The 23106-nt window shown below is 37.7% G+C and overlaps 1 long non-coding RNA gene across 1 annotated transcript in view; it reads right to left on the bottom strand.

The window, feature by feature from the left end:
- Positions 1-2532: 2532 nt before the first annotated feature.
- Positions 2533-23106, bottom strand: part of LOC139734538 (uncharacterized) — a 233042-nt gene continuing 212468 nt past the window's right edge. The window contains exon 4 of the long non-coding RNA XR_011711166.1: positions 2533-2596. This is a non-coding gene — a long non-coding RNA (uncharacterized lncRNA). The remainder of the gene's footprint in view (positions 2597-23106) is intronic.

The following is a 23106-nucleotide window of genomic DNA, read 5'->3' as shown; positions in this document are numbered from 1 at the left end:
TCATCTGATATGATATCCCATATGTATGTATTATTAGATATCAAACAGTATTATTATTATATTTTTTGATAATATTACATTATATATTTTGAAATACAGCTGTAATTACACAAGTCACTATCCAACCTTGAAAAATCTGCTTTAAAGTAATCATACACCACCTAGAGCAAAATGATGTAACTAAGGCAAAAAGAGCAAAGAATCTGTGGTACCTTTATATATTCAGTTGAATGATCATTTGTGACCGTGCACCTCAAAACGAACATAAAGTCGCACACACTCATTTTGCGTGAGGACTGAAAATAAGTGAAATGGGTCAACCCAGCCGAACTTGACTTTTTCATAATTTCTGAAAGAGCGGGTCTTCTTTTACATTATGCTAAAATTTGGTATCATAAAACGGGCAGGAAAGTGTGTTTTTTTAGCGGTTTATCTCGAACATTTTTGACAGAACAGTGTGATTAGGTGTGTCTTTAGTATCCCTTTTCATTTCTGAAAAACCTTGTCCACACTCTTCACTTTCAACTCTAATAACTTTTGAAAGGATAGTGCTACTGCTTTGAAAGTTGGCATTAATTATGGACAGAATGTGTTAATGAGGCATGCTTAATTTCAATTTAACCTGATAATCCCTTCATCGTTATTACTCTGGTGGTTTACTTCCTGTTTTTTGTCCCATTCATCGCACAGCCAGCGCGGTTTGGTAAAGATTAAGCGCTTGAATAGTCACATACTTCAGAGCCTCTTTTCTCAGTTCACACTTTTCCTGAGTTTGTGCTTTCTTTCCAATACTTAGATAGGTTAGGAGAGTCCATTTGATTTGAGTTATACATCATTTTAAAGCTTAAAGTCTCCTCTTTCAGAATATGGTCTTAACTAAAAATTCATGTCTGGCGACTTTTTGTTTGTTTTGAGGTGCAGGGTCACATTTAGGCCCGAATTCACAAAGGTGGTACAATCTTGTCCATGGTTGAAGCCATGGACGAAGACCGTATTTTTTATGGGGCGCCAAGTGTCGCATGGCCTATTTCATTACAAAATCAGTCATTTCATTAACAAAATGATCATATTGTAACCAAATGACAACATTTCACCGACAAAATGACCGATTTCATATAGAAATAGACCAAGCGACACTTGGTGCCCCATAAAAATTACAGTCTTTGTCCATGGTTTAAACCATAAACAAGATTGTACCACCTTCATGAATTCGGGTTTATTCTCATGATATTTGTCTTTAATACTGTGCTCAGATGAACCACATGGTACATGTATAAAGCCTATATTTGGATTTCAGGATCTGTCACAGCAGGGAGATTTATAATTTTTGACAAGTCATAAAATTCTAGTCACTTTACAGCTATCTTTGTAGTTCATACACACACACTAGTAGACACGTACACATACAAAAAAAAAAATCCCATACCAGTTTACATGTATATCAAAGAAATTATTTCAGGTGCAAGAACAGCCCTACAACATTTAGTACACGCACAGTTCATTTGAACTTCTCTTTGCAAAGGCCAAACTCCTGGCATGAATTATTAATATCCAGGTCACATTTCCATCTAAGTAAAATCAGAGACTAGTCTTGGGCAAGCTAATTAATTGAATACTTCCTGCCCTTTAGGCAGCTCATTTGCTATGCGCAGATATAAATATTTTGGTAAAGCACTGCTAAAACATCCATCATAGGAGACTAGCACACAGAAAAATCTAGATTTTTTTTCCCCATAAATTTGGAAGATAAAGTATCCTTAGACATGATAATCATAGATTTAGCAAGCACTACATTTTTTTTTCTCTCTGATTTCCATATGCAAATCATTGTTGTATATGGTTCCATGACATTTGCTCCCATGAAGAATCCAAGGGCGAAAATCCAATTGAATATCTTCACATATCTACACACTAAACAAAGCATAACTTCTACCGACAAACATAGCCCTATTAACCCTGAGTCCTTGGGGGAAAATAAGACCGGAGTAATTGTCACAGGAGGAAATGTTGCGTCACGTCGTATATTACAGTAAAAGTATCAGTGTCATAAATTGAAATGCAGAACAAATTATGCAAATGTGATAAAATATGGTTTGTAGGCCTAATACATGGATGGACTATTTAAATATTAATATGGTGTACCAACCAAGATGACACATGTGAGGAATTCAAGATTTTTTACAAACCAATCTATCTACGTGAAGATGGAGGTGTGGCACTTCAACTTAAATTCAAGGTAGGTTGCCACGAAACAAACTCATCAACCTCTGTCACTGCACCATGTAGATATATTGCAGACATCTTGATGAATATAAAGACACAGAATTCCTATTAAAAACAAGCAGGAAAATATACCACAAGAGCATTTCAAATCACTTTAAATAGTAGATGAACTTACACAATTCAATTCCAGAATTCCAAGGAAAACCAGACAAAAACAACAAACACAATCTGTGGAAAAATCACTCACTCACGAAGAGGGGTGGGCAAAAAATAAAAATAAAGAGGTTTCTGTAGTAAAGATTGACTTACCGATCTTGTGTCAGTTATAGCCACAGTTGAGGGCTGGCAAACACGATTAAAAGCCGCAGCTATCCTGAAATGGAACAAAGGAAGGTGCAATGTATTACTACTGGACTCAACGCAAGCGATGGACAAAATGACAAACAGACTGGCCACGCAGTCTCTTCTTGTATAGGCGGTCTGACAGAATGAGGGTCGAGATTTGTTTTTCTACCGACCAAAACACTCTGCCTTGAAATAGAGAAAAACATACAAAAACTGTGGTGGGACATGGTACCTGCAGTGTTCTAAACAACCAGCTACACGCATATAAAACCAGCCTTTGCTACTAACTGCTCCAAGATATGTCGCATTTACACAAGAAGCCGATCTGATTGATTGGCTCTGCATTTTGCCGGTCTTCTTATATAGCAACAGAAAGAGAGGAAAGAAAAAAAAATAACAACATAATTATGAAAAAAACATTGTAAATGTACATTCTATTGTGGGTGCCTTAATTCATCGGCAGTCATGTAGAACAGCACCCCCCACATTCAGTTCGGGAAAAGCAAAGATTTGAGTTCTCTACCCGATTGTCGGGATGCACTGAGCTGTATAGCGACATGTAGAACAGACTTATACTCAGTATTAGGTGGAATATTGTGTATTTATCAATGGGATATAGCGCAGCCGAGGTCCATGGCTTGGTAAGGTCAAATCCCATTCAAATCATCTACTGACACAGGAAAGGCAACTGTATTGTGATGACAACTAGAAATCTAGACATTTCAATGGAGTAAAACTGCTTTTAACACACTCACGTGCCTGCTATGTGTATGTCTGTGTGTGTGTGCTTGCATGTGTGTGAGGATAAGAGCTTATATGTGTGCATTTGTACTGTCATGTGTTATTTGGTGTATGTCAAAACTTTATTTCAGTTTGACGTGAATGGAACTGAATCTCTTGATGTTTTTTTTTTCTCGCCTAATGTCACGCCTAAAAAACTTATATTTCGAGAGAGACAATAAAGTGTAAATGTTTGTAAAGCGACTGTCTAAACATTTCCATTTTTTAATGATAGCACACCATGTAGATCAGACGCTGACAATTAGCCAAGCTTTCCACCTGATGGACAGGTTCTTTGACAGATTCTGAAATCTACGGGAAGGGGGAGGTACTATAGGGGTGCTGGGGGAAGGATGAAGACTGGGGATGATGATGAAGAATTGTGGCGAGATCCATCTTGAAGGATGGGGGTGGCAGATGGGGAGTGGCATCCTCTTTAACCCTTTGCCAGCCTAGAGTGTCGATTGACACAGAAATTCTCATAGTATTGTTCATACTGTCCAAAGCTCCTGACATAGACAGGGTTAATCATCATTTCTAAAACTCTCAACTCTAATCGGAGGCACACCACCTGCTTCCAAATCATTGTTTAGGAGCAGCAGGTATTTTCAGCCCTGACTTTTTAGTTGATGTGTTTTTTACCCCCCTCTCTCTCTCTGAAAAGAGGTAAGACAAAAGGGTAGATGGATGTGAGTATCTGGATTCTCTTCAATCCTGGATGGATGAGAGGATGATTACAAGTTGGACAGACAGATGGGAGGATATGAGAGTTTTTTTTTGTGGCTTTTTTTTAAAAGCAGGATTGAAGTGTTCTGTAAGAATATAAAGAGACAACTGGGTACAAAGACATGAGCAAAATATTATTTGAATCTCTAAAATTGGCATAGCATCATATAGAATTAAAAACACAAACATACTGTATATGCCATATATTCAGGGGGTCTTCATTTTCGTGAATTGGGATTTCCCAATGATTTTGCAAGTGGTTAAATTCTAGATTGTGGAATATAATACTGAACGGAGAAATTCATGTATATGTGCACATCACATTCATATTGGAATCAGAGTCAATATTTTCATGTGTCTTTAAATTCGCAAATAGCACCTGACTCGTGAAATTTGCCAAATTAAAAACCTCACAAAACATTCAGCATATACAGTACACTGTCTGAGAAAGTTTGTGGATGCAAAAAAAGATGCAGATTTGAAACACCTACTTTATCATTCACTGCCCCCCCCCCCTTAATAGACAAGAGACCCAAGGGTCTAGTGCTCACCTGAGTATCGCAAGTTCACCTTTCACGCAGTCACTAATCTAAATTATTCACAGCTCTACTAAAATTTGACCAGGCATTCTCAAGTAGAAGATGAAAATGTGCAATTAGATCCCAAATTTGGACCCCCCCCCAACTCTAGTATCAATTTTAGCTCTATCCCTTTTGGTTCTAGAGAAGAGCACTTTTTTAAAGATTCCTTAATTTGGGGGGATTGGGCCATCCTGGGGCCTCCCTGGGTAGAGCATGGTGCCCATTTTAAGAAATTGAGATCATAACCCCCTAGGGATGCTACCTACCAAGTTTGGTGAACATCCATCATGAGGTTTTCAAAAAGAAGATGAAAATGTACAAATTAGGCCCCAATTTGGACCTCCCCACCCCTCCCCCTGCCCGCAAAAAAAAAAGGGGGGGGGGCACCCCTGGATCTGCTATGAACACACTTGAAAATACAGTTATTAATGTACTAACTCATAGTATTAACTTAGCTCTTTCACTTCTGATTCTAGAAAAGATTTTTAAAGAATCCATAAGTTTGGGAGGTTTGGTCCCTTGGGGCCCTCCAGGTGGGACATGGTGCCCATTTGAACAAATTCAGATCCTATGCCCCTTGGGATGCTGCCTGCTAAGTTTGGTGAAAATGGGTCATGAGGTTCTCAAGAAGAAGATGAAAATGTACAATTTAGGCTCCATTTGGACCTCTCCACACCCCCCCCCCCCCCCGCCCCAAGGGGGGCACCCCTGGATCTGCCATGAACAAACTTGGAACTACAGTCATTAATGTACTAACTCTGGTTCTAGAGAAGAAGATTTTTACAGATTCCTTAATGTTGCCGGGTTTGGGCCCCCCTAGGGGCCCCTGTTTGGGACATGGTGCCCATTTTAACAAATTGAAATCCTAACCCCCTAGGGATGCTACCTGCCAAGTTTGGCAAAAATCAGTCTTATGGTTTCCAAGGAGAAGATGAAAATGTAAAAAGTTTACGGACGACGCATGACGGACAACGAACGACGGACGTCCGACGAAGAACGATCGCAATAGCTCACTTGAGCTTTTGGCTCAGGTGAGCTAAAAGATAAGAAGCAATTACCAAGCCAGGCAATCAAAGAAGAAAGTCAAATGGGATTGAAAATGCTAGAAGAGATCAATTTGGTAAATATATCACACGAAATTGATATGGTTGTGTAGCATGTGCAAACTGCTTTACTAACTCTTTGTATGCCACTCCTCGGGTAAAAAAAAAATTCTTTAAAAAGCTACTTTACAGGCAATTAATGTGCTATTAATCTGTCACCCACTCTGCCATCCCCCCCCCGAACCTCGGCCATGATAAAAGTTTGACAAACCAAAGATCAGGTGACTGCATTCATGGGACGCAAACAAACAGTGATTCAGTAGGGATCTGATTTGATTTGATTGACTGATCCCATCCTGTGACCACTTTCAAGTTTTCAGACATACATGTTCAGCCAGGTGAGAGGAAAACAGAAAAGAAAAAAAGCAACAAAAAGAAAAAAAGCAGCAGCAACAACAACAACAAGCACTTGCCAGGAGACATACCAGTTAGCACAAAGACACAGAATGGGTTTAACCAGATGAAAAAAAAAGGAGACATCTGCTATTTGTTGAATTCCTATATAGTATATCTTCCCGTATACAGAAGGAAAATGACGCCAAGCAAGAGAATTGCCTTTGGGAAGCAGGCTGCAGTTCTGTAACTTAGTATGAGAACAAATCAAACTTCTATTGTGTGCATGGGGGATTGATAATTGGGCTATTAGTGCTTATTCCACACCTGTTTAACTCACAGACTCCCAATCTGGTGCAGTAGGAATACTTTTACTCATCTCTTGTTTGATGTTTGGTACCTTGAGAATTTAAAGAGTCTTCTTTCTACGAGTGGCCGTCTGCCCGAGAGATTAGGCATCGATGCTGCTTACGCAAAATCAAAGTCTTTCAGATTCCGGCGATGAGGATGATATTGTATGGCCATCAATCGTGACATTTTAGAAGGGGGGGGGGGGGGAGGGGATTTGATCAAGCTGGCGTGGCACAGCTCTACATGGGCAACGGCCGAGCGAAGACCGGGGACAACGCTGCGGAAAATGCACGAAATGAAAATATTGATTTCCTGGAAGATTTCCCTGCAGCTGGGCGAGGACGAAAAATCAATGGCTCATTTGGAGGTCTGTCCCGTCCAATCTCAGGCTGTCGAGGACCCACCGGTGAGGACTTTATTTAAGGTTTCTGAAGCATTTGAAGCCTGCACAGTAATTTGAGATGATGCAGCCCTTTTTAAATGGCAGTATTTTCTCTTGGGATTACACATGAACACATATTTCATGCACAATAGGAACGTAGCATTATCAATCCATAATGGTATAGGCAACATGTGGTGTTCAGCTGCTAAACAATACTAAAAGATATATGAGTCTTTATTTTGATTTTACTGAGTGCATGTAGCATATGGTAGCCAATTGAAAAAAGTAGTTAAAAATGACTTATTGATTTAAAAAAAAAGCTTTTGACATGCTTGGTAAATGGCTCTTACACTTAGTCATTTAATCATGTTTTCCACTGGATATTACATTTGGGTGTTGTATGCAATATTGTCATACATTGAATGACTGATGAATAATTGAGAGATCGCTGGTTGTTCACACACAAAAATCACTCACATACCATTAAGTACTGATTGGTCAGTACCATCAACACTATGTACACCTAGAAAATGATTGCCCACTATTGATCATGTTGTCAGAAATGGAGAATAATTATCTCAAATTGATTAAAATATGCAAACAGCTTACCCTCACATTGCCTCCAGCCAAAGTGGACGATACAATGATCATCGATTTGATCAATTTGGAATGTTTCCCATCATTCATTTTTTAACTATCCTAAAAACAAAACAGTAAAATGCTTATTCTTATCCTGTCTCCGTGGTTCTGGATCTAGAGATTCAACCATCCTTGAAATGTGACCCTGCATCACAAAACCAACAAAAAGTTGCCAGACTTGGATATTCAGTTCATAAGGACAGATTCTGAAAGATGTATAACTCAATTCTATTATTAATTCTATCTAAGTATTAAAAAGACATGGAAAAGTGTTTACTGAGAAAAGAGGCTCCAAAGTAGAGGGTCTATTCAAGCGCTTAATATCAAGCCATGTTAGAATTAGCTGTGCAATGAATGGGATAAAAACAGGAAATAAAACACTGCAACAATGAAGGGATTATGAAATTAAGCTGAAATTGATTATGCTCTATTAACACATTCTATCCATGCCTAATATCAACTTTCAAAGCAGTAGCATTATCCTTTCAAAAGTTATTAAAGTTTAAAGTGAAGAGTGTGTGAAGGGTTTTCAAGAAAATTTGAAGGGGGCACTCTTTAGAAGACACATCTAACCACACTACTCTTCAAAAAAAAAATCAATAAAAACTGCTAAGAAAACAATTTCCCATTTGTTTTATAATCTGAAACTTTGCCATAATGTAGAAGAAGTCCTGCCCTTTCAGAAAATATGAAAAACTCAGGATTGACAATATTGACCCATTTCAGCTATTTTTAAGCCCGCACACAAAATCAGTGCAAGCAACTTTTTGTTAGTTTTGTGATGCACAGTCACAAATTGTCTAAAGGAGTCCCAATTTCCAAAATAGTATACAAAATATATATGGCATACAGTATTCTTGAACAATATGTAATATGAAGCTGAATAGAGCAGGCATACCTAAGCAATTATGTCACAGTCTTTTTGTTATAGCTTGGGTTCAAACCAGGTACAAGCATGGCTAGCAGCAAAAGTGTTCAGACTGAGCCAGATGAGCTTGCTTAGAACCAGTTTCCATGGCGATGAGTCACTATGACATCACATTTTGGTACTCCATGGTTTAGAGTTGAGAACTTGACTTTCTGTCTTCATGAACTATGTATCATTCAATCAATGTGCTCTACAATGCCTTTTATTTTCAATATTGAAAGCACGCTAAATAAAGCTGCTAACAATCCAAGCTCATGGGAGACCCTTATCATTCCTAAATTGTCTTTTTATCCATTCATGAACCTTTCAAAAATGTATTTTAATTAGGCATGCACAACAGTCATCCCATCAAGTAACTTTGCTATTTGTTACAGCCCCTTTAACATGTGTTTGTTTTAATCATTTTTGTAAACAGCATGCATCAGTGAGTCTTGTGGCAAGCTGAAGAAAATGAGTGTAGTAATTATAATGTATTTCATCACATGAAAATAGAGTCATTTTAGACAATGCCACTGTAAATGAACGATTCATTCTTTTAGCTAATTCACTTTGAAAAAAAATATCAATCGATGATATTTCAATATATATATGACAATATTATCATATATATCTTCAAATTTTTCATTGTATACCACGTTTATTTATCATGCATTTCATGTTAAATGCATTTTGCTTCCCTTGTTTTTCTTTTCCATTTTTTGTATCATGAAAAGTTGCAGAAATAACTGAACTTTACTTCACTTCACTGATGTCATACCACTTTAGCGATATTTCCACTGCTCTATTCTGTCCCATCCAATCTACTTCTTTGATTCTCATACTCTACAATGCTCTCACACATGATTCTACAGTTGGAATCCCATACACAAATGCACACACACACGCGCGCACACACATGCAATGTGCATGCACGTATACATAATGCAATGAAGAGAGAGAGAGTCACGGAGAAAAAAAATACGTAAAAAATCCACAAAAAAACAAAGACAATTTAGAAACAGCTTGAGTAGAAGAAATCTGCTGGGTGGAGGGAGGGCTTTTAACAACAAATGAAGTTTAGATGGTAAACACAAGATTGCTTACTTGACATCCGAGACGATTTGTTTTACGCCCATTTTCTGCACCCAGTATCCCCACTCCACACTCTGCCTTCCCATCCACAAATCAATACCGGGCTGGGTTACAATGAAAAGTGCTATATAAACTCTTTCACTACTATACAACCTACGTAGCAATGCCCATTTCACACCAGCAGCACTCTTTGACTCTTGTTACGGTCCTCTACTCTGCACTAGAATGAGCCCAGTTCACACTAAGGAAAACATCCTCCTGTAATTTCGTTGAATAGTCATCAGACCATCACAAAACCACCAGCATCATGAAATCCTGACACTGTATACAAACTTATTGCTGATGTTATTATGTGAGCATTGATCAAAAGCCCTGACTTTCTTATTTGCATTGTCTGAAACAAAGTCTTCTGAAATTAACCCTGGCATGGTCTGAAAGCTCTTTGGTGATTCCTATGCACCATTAGTGTTCAAAGAAACAGAGTGGAAATGTTTCATCAACCTTGGAACACATAAGAATGTTCTGGTGAATCAAATAATTAATGAATAATTAATGGAACAATTGAAAAATGCATATGGCATATGCATACAAATTATAACAACCATAACATGAATGTCTCACAACTCTGCTTACAGTACGTTATATCAGCACATAAGAATTCTACGAAAATATAGTCTTAATCAAAAATTCAGTTACTTTAATGCATTATTTTTACCAAAGTCATCTTAATTTATACATTTTTTATATGCATGACACAATTTTCTCCTCTTAAATGTGTCACAAAAACAGAAAAGAATGAGAATGTATTCACATGAATTGTAGACTATAATGGAAAGATATGTGGAAAACATAAACACTTTATGCAATGACAGAACATATATCACAGCAATTTCCACGATTTCATTTTCACACTACGTGTAGTTTCATATTGTGCTGAAATGTGCAAAAAATTTCAACTTTTATGGTATTAAAGTAATCTTTTGCTGAAAGTTGTTAAATGAGGGCCTAATGACTAAATTCTGTATACAGCAGTGCGAGTCACGGATATCACAAAGTATAAACCCAGTACTACACAGTGGTGTAAATGAAGTCACCTATGTGACCATTTAGTGACTGTGCCTAACAAAACTAACAAGAAAGTCACATGACCTGATTTATTTAAGGGCTAAGAATAGGTAAAATGGGTCACCCTTGTCAATCTTTGGTATTCTATACTGGTATTTTTTGAAAGAGCAAGTCTTCTTCTGCATGATTTTGAAGTTTAAGATCATGGAATGAAAGGGGAAAGAAGGATTTTTTTTTGCAGTTTTTCTAAAACATTGTTCAACAATGAACACAATGCAAAAAAAGAAGAACAGAAGAAAAGAAAGCAAATCAAAATTACAATAAATCTGAACAAATACATGACACTCATTGAAATACTGATTTATTCAAACTGTGCTATTTGGATCTTGCACTCAACAGATGTCACTGTTTGCGAGTGTATACATGAACAAAAACAATGCAACAAGACAGGCATGTTACAAGTCCATGCAGTAAATAAAGTTTGCAGTGGTTGTTGAACCCTCATAAGCCATCATTTCATAACTTTGGATGGGCGGGGGGGATAATGGAGAGGGAAAAAAATAAAGCAGAAAGGGAGAGGATAACTCACTATGGTGGCACGGGAGCATCACATGCCTTTCCCGCTTTTATACCATTTCCTCGCATTATTTTCACAGCTATCGATTGGGGAGTAGGTAGGTATTCAACAACTTTTCTCCCCTTTTTCAGTGGGGTGTTCTTGGGAAGTACTGGGGAGTGCTTGAGGTCGATCGATTTGCAAGACACCGGAGAGAGAGAGCCGAGAGGGGAAAGAGAGAGAGAGAGAGAGAGAGGTAGAGAGGGAGAGGGAGTGAGAGTGGGCACGGACGGATGCATGCCATGTTTTGCGCCGCATGCTAGTCCCCATCGGACGAATCCCCATGATGGGTCTTGCATAAACAGGCACGCTCTCCTCAATGCGGGCTCTTCTTATATCATCGGAGCTTTCCACGATTATGTATCTGTGACTATACCAAGCATGTGCTAAGTTTTGTTGGTTTTCGTTTTTTTTCCTCCATCGGTCCATTGCACAGATTCTACCTCGCTGAATTTTTAGTTATATCTAAAAAATATAATAAGTTATGAAAACAACTAATAATAAGTGAGAAAGGAGCAGTTACAAAAAGGGATTGATTCATCTGCTCAACAGACATACAATTCAAAAAGGAAATTGCAGACTTTCTGACAGTGATGCTTATACTTTTCTCTTTATGCACCTGCAGTGGTGTGATGCTTTAAAAAACAATACCACGCTATTTTTTACTCGTCATTTTCAACGTCAGATTGTAGCATTTTGGTTATTTACAAAAGTTAGTACTGTATAATAGTGAGCAATTCTTTGTAACTTTTCACGCTCGACCAGGTGAAAGGATGTTGATTTCACAGAATCTACAAAAAAGTGGTATAACACACATAAGGCAACAAATTTGAGATATTTTATTTTCATGCGTAACGTTGGACAAACATATCTCACCATTAAAATTATCCACTTTTACGGTATGTGTTTTTGCATGTTTCATGCAACAGACTTTAATAATGTAACTATTACAGACTCAGACTACTAGTTCTTTCCAGCTAACATATCTGTCTCTTCATGGGTTGCTATAAATACAGCATTCTAAAAATGGGGCATTTTCCTTCTCCATCAATTAATGTTTTCAACTTGTTGAACATTGCACTCATAGCCTCATGAAATGCCACTGTTACCCATCAGCAACATAATTTGTAGAGACCTCAAAACAACGAAAAAATGCAATGCTTAGTAATTTTCATGGAGCGTAAAAAAAAACAAAAACAAAACAAAGAAAATGCAATACTTGTTTCTAATCCACAGCTTAGAAACTATACATACAGAATGTGTATTAACCCGTTGAGGACGGGCTGATCTACAGCATGCATTTTCCATTTCCCTAGACACCTGCCCGACTATACTCGTCCTCAACGGCTAGGTTAATGCCAAAACTTCTGTGGTCAGTGTATTGCAATGAGTAAGGTCAGAAAAATGAGGTACTAGACTGGAAAACTGGAAAATGGAAATAAAATGCCCACTACTGGGTGATAAAAGTCAGACCGACATGTCAAGATTTCATAAAGTGTGGACATACATGTAAATGTAGGATGCATAAAATTTTGTTATCATTGTCAGCCGCATGTTTTGGGACATAACCTTTTCTGTGCTGGGGACTTTTGACAGTGTGTAAAATGCTATGGGGTTTTCTGTGCCAATCAGGATTCAAAGCACACTAAGGGTTAATCATGGGCTGCAGACGACACAGGTCATGTGACCAAAAGAAGAGTCATTGCCCGACTCATTCATCAAAATGATTATCAGGAATGATAAAGCATGCTTCGTACAGCATGGTTGACCATGCAATGTGATGACTCAGACTTATTTGTACCGTCATCTATCCATTCCTCCCCCCCCCCTTTACTAATCTTTTTCTCTTTTACCCGTTGAGGATGACTTGATTTTGTTACAACACATGTTTCCCATATAAATCTGCCAAGTATACTCAGGACTAGTCTTCAGTGGGTTAAAAATAGAACCTAGATGGAGTAGATGCTCTCTCTTTCTTTTTTGCAACACTGCATGGTCATTTGTTTAAATGATAATTGCAAATCATGTCTCGTGATTAAAGAAATACTATCAACAGATTAGATATATCATTCTTACAAAATAGAAAAAGAAAAGAAAAGAAAGAGAATGCAAAACTGTTCAACAGGGTTCAAACAAAGGCTGCTTGGCAGAGTCTTTGTAGTAATTTCTATTCATTTGTGAATTCTATTTGTTTGTGAAGAGACAATAGAATTCATGACTCGATATCTTATGATAACAGTATGCATGACTTCTCGGTGCATGACTTTTTTAATTAAACAGGCCATGAGGTTTTGACGCGAGACACAATCCAGTGGAGATGAATAGACAAAAGAGATATTTGTCTTGCAAATTGGGAAGCTGGCAGCTGACTTTCATGGCTGGCTTATGATAATTTCACAGATGAATGAAATTACTGAATCATTTGGTAATGTGAACCAAGAGTGGAACCCAACATCACAATATTCTGATATACAATTGTATATGCAGAAACCTGAAGCAATGTCCACAGCATAGTCCACAGTGCATCAAACAATTTTGACCTCAAAGCTGATGATGAACAAGTTGCAGATCTGTGAAACACGCTGGATTTCCACAAGGAAAAATTGGTCAAAAGATGACATTTTCTGTGTCAGAATATCTCTCATTCATGACATTTCACAAATGTACATCACGAGATAACACACCACACCCGTATTATGTTTACCAGAGCAGAAATGAATGCAAGCATTATTATGATGTCATAGTCACTTTGAATGAATCACTCAATCACGAGATGGTAGGAGTTCTGTTTGCTACTAATGTATCTAATTTCATTCTACAGTCCCTCTTTGAGAGGATATAATAATAAAGTGAAACATTCCAGAGCTTCAGAAGAGCCTTTCCTTGTTCCTAGCAGAGCCATTGCATTCCCAACAAAAATATGTTGACAAAATAAAAGTATAACGGTGACATGTAATGCTGTCAGGAAAAACATTTTCTCTTTTTATTCACATAATCCACCAATCACGTCAAGAGAAGATCGTAACAGAGAGTAGCTCTATACTCCGAACAAAAATATATTGATAAATAAAACAAAAGCATAACAGCAACATGTAATGGTTTTCAGGACAAACATTTTCTCTTTATAGTCAAATAATCCACCAATCACATCGAGAAAAGATTGTATCAGAGAGCAGCAGATATATGAAACACAAAGATGTCCTTAAAGTGTCCTCATGGAGTGCTTGAAAAGGAGAGCAAGGCAACCTACTTACAATTGTACTTCATAAACAAAACATACAGGCCTGTAGGAGATTGACGCTAATTGTGGCAGCTACTATATCATTTCCTCAAAATACAAAAAAAAAAAAAATGTTGAAATGTTACAATTTCAAAGAATGAGCAGCACAAACACACACACAAAAAAAGCAGGAGGCAAAATAGAGATAAGGACCTGCCTCCATCTCATTAGGGGAGGGTAGGGAATAAAAGGTGCTTGTTTATTTTCACTGACCTTTTTCCCATAATACAGGCCAGGCGCTGTGGCCGTGCATCCGATTCTATGGGAGGCAGCAAGGTGACGCAACCCATACTGAACATCTCTCTCTCTCCCTCTCTCTCTCTCTCTCTCTCTCTCTCTCTCTCTCTCTCTCTCTCTATCTATCTATCTATCTATCTATCTATCTATCTATCTATCTATCTATCTATCTATCTATCTATCTATCTATCTATCTATATATCTATCTATCTATCTCATAGTGGTCTGGCATTTACATGTTCCTTGCGGAATTACCAATGCATGATATTAGATTTTTTCTTTTAACATTTTTAAAGATTCTGTTAAAACCGATGTGGATATATAGAATGCAATAATGTTTGTGACGAAACTCTGGCTGCTTGTTATGCATTTCAAGGACATTTCAAATGAGTGCATGTCCCTATTATAGCTGCTGTCTAGGCAACTGTCATTATCATTCATTATTGCATTTTTTTTTTTACCCAAGAGTAAAATTACACAGAATGAATCATCAAAATACCAATCAGTATGTAAACAATGGACAATAGCACCGTATATTGATATCTTCGTGGCAGTAGAGCATGAGTGTGCAACACATGAACACTAATTTGCATCAACAGATACGAACAGCAACCTGGTTGAACTTGATACACCTTGTTACTTTGATTACAGGCATTACAAAGCAAGTCAAGTTTCACACAATATGGACATGAATTCCTTCATAATAAAAGGGAAGTATAACTACTGCTTTTTCATTTTTTTTTTTTGGGGGGGGGGGGGGTACTGATTTCTCAAAACTGGGCAATGTCTTTTTTTTGTGAGCATCAAGCCAATATCATGAATATCCCATTTTCTTTAAAACTCCTCTTCCCTTTCCAATACATATCATTTTCCCTACGGATTTATACCTCTTTTCAGTCTTTGTAAATCTATGAATGTTACATTCTGCCAGAAAAACAAATATCTTGATTTGATATTGATTTATTCTGGTACGTGCATTATTGATTCATGCTCATCAAAAATCAAATCAGCCGTAACTCAAAGGCAGCTTGTTTGAGCAATCATCATAACATCATAATGTCTGAGTCCAATAGTCAGTGAGTTTGATGCATTATGACATAAGGATATTCATAATTTGTAGGGTTTGCTGTCTTAAGGGCTTTTTACACTTGTAAATTTTTGCTTAGCCCCGGACCAACGGTGGGGCTAAGGGGGGGCCTTAGCCCCACCGTTGGTACGGGACTATCCTTAGCCCACTTTCTGTTTACACTCGTTTTTGCCAAAGTGGGCTAGCCCCACCGATAGTACGGTACTATCTGGCCCTGCAAAATAGCAGGGGTCAGCACCGTAATTGCGGTGCTAGCACCGCAATTGCGGTGCCAAGCAAGTGAGTGTAAACAGAACGAAAAAAAAATCCTGGGCTAAGCGATGGAGACGAAGTCCGACCCTCACTGACCAATCAGAAACGAGGTAATCAAGTGCTGCCGGTGCGTGCGTGTACGTGTATAGTACACAGCGTAATTATGAATATCCATGTGGTTTGGAAAGTCCGGGGCTAAGAAATACGAGTGTAAAAAGGTCAGTTTTCTCCTTAGCCCCGGACAAGAGATAGTACGGGACTAATTGGCGAGTGTAAAAAGCTGAAAAAATTGGTACGGGACTAACGATAGTCCTGGGTCAGAGAAAGTCCGGGGTTAAGAAACACAAGTGTAAAAAGCCCTTTAGTGTGCATGATTTTGTTTTTGCTTTGCCTTGCTTTGCATGAATGAGTGTCAAAAGAAAGTAGAGATGAATTCAGGAATGTCAATATTCATTTTCATTTTGTAACACTAACAGAGTGTGGTTGGAAATGACAAATTCAAGCATTGTCAAGTTTTCCCAAAATTCCCTTAAAAACCACATAAATCCTCCACACGGCTACAGGTTAGTCCAAGAGGTGAAAAGTGCTGAAATTACACAGCAAAACATGACAATCCCCTTGATATTTTCCACAATTCTCAACAATCCACTTGCATCAACAGTTTTGCTGCAATTTCAGCAAAACTTGGTGAGTGCATCTAGGAGGGTACTTACTTCTGGAGTACTGATATCAGCAGAACAAGTTTTGCTGTAATTACAGCAAATATGTTGGACCGTTGCAGCTGCACAGTGAACACCATGCAGGTGGGGGTCTTTCCTTGCACACTTTTTTTTTTTGGTCATTTATGTGTTGAAAATAATTGTATTTGGAAAAAACTCCTGAATGTATTAAAAGAGACTTAACGGAAACCAAAACCAAACGAGAAATGGATTGAGTGAAAGCAGCAACACTTGTAGAACACATCAGTGAAAGTTTGAGGAAAATTACAAAATCTGGTGCGAGTGATGAGTTTTTAAAATTTTTGGTGTTGGAACCCTTGGATGAGGAGACTACTAGAGGATATGATGTCATGCCTGGACAACAATATGAAGAAACTGTAAAGGGAATTCCACAAAAAGTCATTTCTCATGAAAATTACTTATTCTATCAACTTGATACTGATATATTAAAGCGTGTAATACATTATATTAAGGGTAGTAATTATTCTCCCCTGCTTCCTGAAAGCGTTTAGTCAAGTGCTCTTTCATTATGCTAGAAATGTGAGTTTTTGTGTAATTCCCTTTATATTTTCTTTATTGTTGTCCGCACATGACATCATAGCCTCTAGTAGACTCCTCATCCAGCAGTTCCAACACCAAAACTTAAAAAATTTGTAACTTTTGCATTAATTGTCTAATTTTCCTCAAACTTTCACTGATGTGATCTACCTGCACGTACTACACAATCAGACCAGTCACACAACTAGAGAGGCAAGCCGGTTCATGACTTGTTGCACGACTCAATGATGCATACTATATCATATATGATCAAACTACACATACATGTATATAGGCTTACGGCCGTTATGGTTTCAGTACATTATAATGTAGCATGATTCACAGAAAGCCCATAACCCGTTGTGAAAATTGGACATGTCAAATCTCTCCACCTGGAAATAAGACCCAGTCACATGACGGAAAACTGGCAAGACTGGTACGCTTCCAGTCTTATGGGGAAGTACGGTTTGGTTGGCCATGGCACATCTTTCTGTTATTTAGTGGTACCGGTATTAGCAGAATACATGATAACATTGTGTTAACCGGTTTATTGTGGCAAAGGCATGAAGTGTGAGGTCTGACTTAACTGCATAACAAAAGAATGCAAGAAACAGAAAAGTTTGCAATCACAATTGCATCAAATCATTAGAGGATATTGGACACTCATTTCAAGAAGTTATACAATGTGTTCCTGGAAGAGCTATTCCAAATTTCAGTTCTGCCTACACTTGTTCATGTTCTCAAAGGTCTATAGGTCACATATTTATATATTTATATTCCAGATGATCACAATGCACATGATCAGCAAGATAGTGTGTCCACTAGATGTTATGAGACCGCTACTTTAATTCCATATCAGATCTGCCAGTAGTCATGTCGCCAAGACATAACCAGCACCTTTTTGGATTCTAACACTCAATTCCAGAATCCAACAGAAATTTCACACCTTTGCATTTGGAAATTCTTAACAAATTTTTACTGTCAGTCTGATGAAAGTATCATTCCAGTATCATCCAGTAAAACACCATTAGCCATGGTTCCTCTAAAGTCCCATCCTGCTCTTGACACCATTGTACCAACTGTTCATGCTCATTCTGCATGAATGAGATGAACTGCACAACTGACGGCTTCCATGTCACCATAATATCTTCTTCGTCAGCAATACAGTATTGCCAGAGTGTGCTGGTTAATTGATGAGTAGCAATACGTCTTGTTGAGTGGCATACATCTCAAAGAAAACGAAGTATACAGATTCCCATATCAGCTGCTAATGCAGGCATGAGGTAGTGCCACATTATTAGTCAACCAGTACTTCACTGTCAATTTTGGCAGGCCAGAATGTGGTATTTTCTCCAGTAAATTTGTCTTCAAAGTCACAACTCCGCATAACCAATACTTTGTACAGCTATGTGGGAACAGGATTGTACTACAAAGTGTAGTCTGCCCAGTTTGGCTGCTATGCATATGACTACATATCAAGTTAAACTTGCACAGTCTTCATCCAAGTTCAAGTAGAAAGGCCTACTGTGTAGTTACATTGTACACAGGGATTAGCTCCTCCACAAACAATCCCTATAAGGATGCAAACATTTTCCTGTTGAAGCAACTACACCTAAAATGCAAGGCCTGGCCTCAGCTAATCCAAACAGTCAACATGTACTTCATAATACACTATGTTGGATAGGCCTACATGTATTAAAAGTGTACATGTGAAAAGTGTTGTTACAGTGAAGGGTACTCTCTTGCATTCTGTGTTGTGTGTGATTTATAATGAGCAGGGAGGTGAGGCATGTGTCTCACCTGCCTTGTGCAAGAGGACAATTGTAGTTTCCAACTATATCACCCTAAAATGTTACTTAGATAATACATGAAAAATATACAAAAGAATAATAAATGCTCCTTGAAACTTTGTTGGTGTCCAAGTAAATGATATAATATAGAATAGAACATTTCTAAACAGCTCCAAAAATCTGTTGAAAATTGTGTTTTATAGCATTTCTATAAACTAAGTTTAACAAAATTACATTAGACATACAAAACTATGCTTTATAGCATTTTTGTTGGTCTATGTTGCATACACTGTACACTACTGTGAAAACTTCAGCTATAAAATGCAACTTTCAATAGAATATTAGGGCTGCTATCTTTTCTAACCAATGATAGGCTACTCAGTTGAACAACAGCATAGATGCCAAGTTCAAAAAATTTTTATGAGTGAGATTTTCATGACTCAGCATCTCGGCGCGCGTGCATGTGCATGAGCGAGGGAGCAAAGTGACTGAGCAAGGGGAGGGTGTTGAAGGGGGGTGTCCGCTCTCCCACGGTAGGGAGCTTTTTCAATTTTTAGCTAGTCCATACTTAAGTGACTATTTTTTACTTATTTTGAAATACAAAAGATATGCCTTCAATTGCAGCTCTCACTTTAATCCTTTAAGCTATGCTCCCAATGCGTGAGAAAAATGGGTGTCATCCGTGAGATCGTGAGACCATGGACCTACAGGTCGATGGTGAGACAGACCCGAAATGCTTGAGTCTCAGACTTGGTAGCTCTGCAACAGCAAAGTTTCAATGAGCATTCATTATTTGACCTTCATATGTATCTGCATGTGTTACGCCAAAATTTTTATTTTATTGGCAAAAATTTTACTACATTGCTTCTTTGAAGCAATTTTGGGACAAAGTTATCTGTCATTCAAGTGTTCTACAGAAAGTTTGTATGATATTGGGGTAATGCATTGTGGAAAATAAAGGGACATCTCCGCAGTACTAGTGTTTACTGTGAAAGTGCCCATATTGATGTGGCTCAAAAGATATCAAGATAACATGTCTATAAGCTTGTCTTGTATCAAAAGAATGAGTTGGTATACTATTGGTACATATGTATGTAAATCCCCCCAAACTATACCCAACTAAGGCCTGGTGTCATTGATGACAAGTCATAAAAGTGTGCTGACATGAGTACAGGTATATAATAAGAAAACATGACTTAAGATGATTATACATTGCTTGAAATTTAAATTGCTTGATCATTATTAGCGTGGTCATGGATAATATTCCTTATTAATATATCTAGCTTACCTTAGCACCAACCATATCATAATTATGGTCATTTTCTTGTGTATATGTCATGGTAAGATAAACACATATTTTTTATAGACTCCACTGGGAATAGTCTTTACTTACTGTGAGAAATATGAGTCTAAACTACATTAAGTAAATATCTACAGGCTTTTATTTCTACATCACAAACATTCTTTCCTGATTGGTTTGACTGCAGTTCAGTTGTTACATAAGATTTCAATCATCTCTAGCGATGATAATAATATTCCATGATGACTAGTTGAATGACATATGTGTGCATGCTACAGTTTGCACTGTTGACTTCAACTGGACCGGTTTGTGAAGCAGTCATACCAGATGCCTGTACTTTCGATGGCTACATGCTGTGAATATAGCTACTCCATGAATATGCTGTTTTCTTTTTCTTTGTACATCAGTCTTAGCAAGTACAGTCAGGTTCATTCTGTGCAGTTTAAGCCAAGATCAAACAAACTTGCCAACTTCAAGGACAATAGCTGAGGCAGGAGGGAAGTTTGATTTAACCCTGATTGTGCAAACACCAGTCTCCTTCCATATAGACGTACAGTATATATTCAGCTCTCTTTCATTAGCTCATGGAACAAGACCAAACTTTTTGGAATGCTTCATAGTACTGAACATGCTATGTGGGGAGGTATTTGGCTGCTGTCTGCTCAAACTGCAAAGGCCCATCAGGTGAGACCACAGTAATAGTGAATGATAAATGTGTTGCTTTTATCAGTGTCAGGCAACAGTATTTCCATCTGAATGAAGCAAGAATGTTAACGTTGTTAGCTGACATTTTACTTTTTGCATACCCCTTTGAACTAGTTTTGTTGCATGCAGAATCACACACATTGTTTTGTACCTTGTTACCTCCACCAAATGGGGAGGTTATGTTTTTTGTTACCGTTGGTTTGTTTGTTAGTATAGTTAGTTCGTTCGTTATTTTGTCCGTGTGCAAAATAACTAAAAAAGTAGTTAATGGATTGGGATGAAACTTGCAGGAAAGGTTGAGAATGACACGAGTAACAAACGATTAACTTTTGGTAGTGATCCAAGAATTTTGGGAAATTTATGAAGGATTTTGATATTTTGGCAGGTAGGGTCATTGAACTTGGGAGTTCAGGCTGCATGTATTTGAGGTTTGCATGCGTGCACTAAAGCACGTGCTCTAGTTTCTGCTAGGGCGCGGCGCGCTGCGCATCTGAGGGCTGAAGATGTACAAAAGCTTCTATACTGTGAAATCGGGAAACTTTCAGCATACTATATAAACACTTCAGCATGCTGGGTGGAAATCGGGGGCCCGTTGCATAAAAGTTACAATGGTGATAACTTTGCCATCCAATAGTAACAACACTCAACAGCCAATCACAATCGAGAATTCCGTGGAAGTTACCATCGTATGGCAAAGTTACCATCATTGTAACTTTTATGCAACAGGCCCCATCAGTTATCTCTATGGAAGAACAAGATCAGTGATGGAAAAGAGAGCTCTGCATGCTTGGTGGAGGTCTGCGCTCTCAGAGTGCTTCTCTAGTTAAATTTGTTATTGAATTACAATGTAATGTGTTCATATCCATTCAATTTCCAGGTGAGTAATGAACTTGTATGAATTTTTGAATGATTTGGAAATATATAGTGTGCACAAGCCTCAATGATGGAGCATATCACTTTTAGCACTTACATGAAGTTAGATTATATTTGTCTCCTAGACTCAGTTTATCTTCATTCAAAAGTATTTGGGGGGGGGGGGGATGAATTCAAATGGATTGAATGGATAATAATGAAGATCTGCATTTCCAATGCATTGATAAAGAGTGCTACTGTATTCTATTACACAGAAATGCAGTTGAAATGTAGTTTGAAAAAAAGAGGACAATTTATTTACCATAACACTGATTTTTTTTTTTTTTTGTCAAAATGAGATTAAAAATATAGAATGAATGGCATTTTAATCCTATTCCCACCTGGGGGAGGCATTTTGGCCCCCCTTGCCGTTTCGCATGATCATTCCGCAACGCATGATGCTCTCACTGCGACATTTTATAACTTTTTACTTTCAAGTATCACATAACTTTTGAGACCAAATTTGTCGCCCTCGGACATACCATTTTGAAGCCACCCTGTACGCCCCTTTGAAAAATATTTGTTGACCCAAAAATTGCTCAAAAACATAATTTTGTGTACAAATCCAATGTAGATTGTGTTTTTGCATTTAATTCATACAAAAATAAATATTTTTACTTTCAATGGCTGACAAAAATTTATTTTAGACTGATAATGCTTTAAAAAGTTTCTGCGACAAATTTTGACAAAAAACAACAAAGAAATACATAAGACATTCAATAAACAACAAAATTCGAAAGAAGTAATTATTAAGCCAAAGTTTTGCTTCAATATTATTGTTAAGGATATTGAAAATAGTATGTTCACCTAAAAAATTTTATTTATGTGCAAAAAAAATGCATAAATTAGCATTTTTTAATTTAAAATACATGAATCAAAATGTGAAAAATCGAACCATACAGTCTTGTAGATTACATTGGCCTCTACCTTAGTGCAAATTTTTGTGAGGATCACATGATCCACAACTGAGATCTGAAAAAGTCGTTCCCCCCCCCCCCCCCCATGGTTTTAAGTCCCTCAAAAAAAAAAAACAGGTGGGTGTAGGGTTAAAGTTCTTGAACAGTCAATAACGAATATGCAAACAATGAAGTGATGTTGCCATACCCTCACAACTTGCCATACAATTCGAATTTTGAATTTTCAG

This window comes from Diadema antillarum, unplaced genomic scaffold, assembly GCF_040938485.1.
Source record: "Diadema antillarum isolate AM-2024a unplaced genomic scaffold, OU_Dant_1.0 seq00000532_RagTag, whole genome shotgun sequence".
NCBI classification, from domain to species: Eukaryota; Metazoa; Echinodermata; class Echinoidea; order Diadematoida; family Diadematidae; genus Diadema; species Diadema antillarum.
The sequence above is the reverse complement of the archived record's forward strand: the minus strand, read 5'-3'. Positions and strand labels throughout refer to the sequence as shown.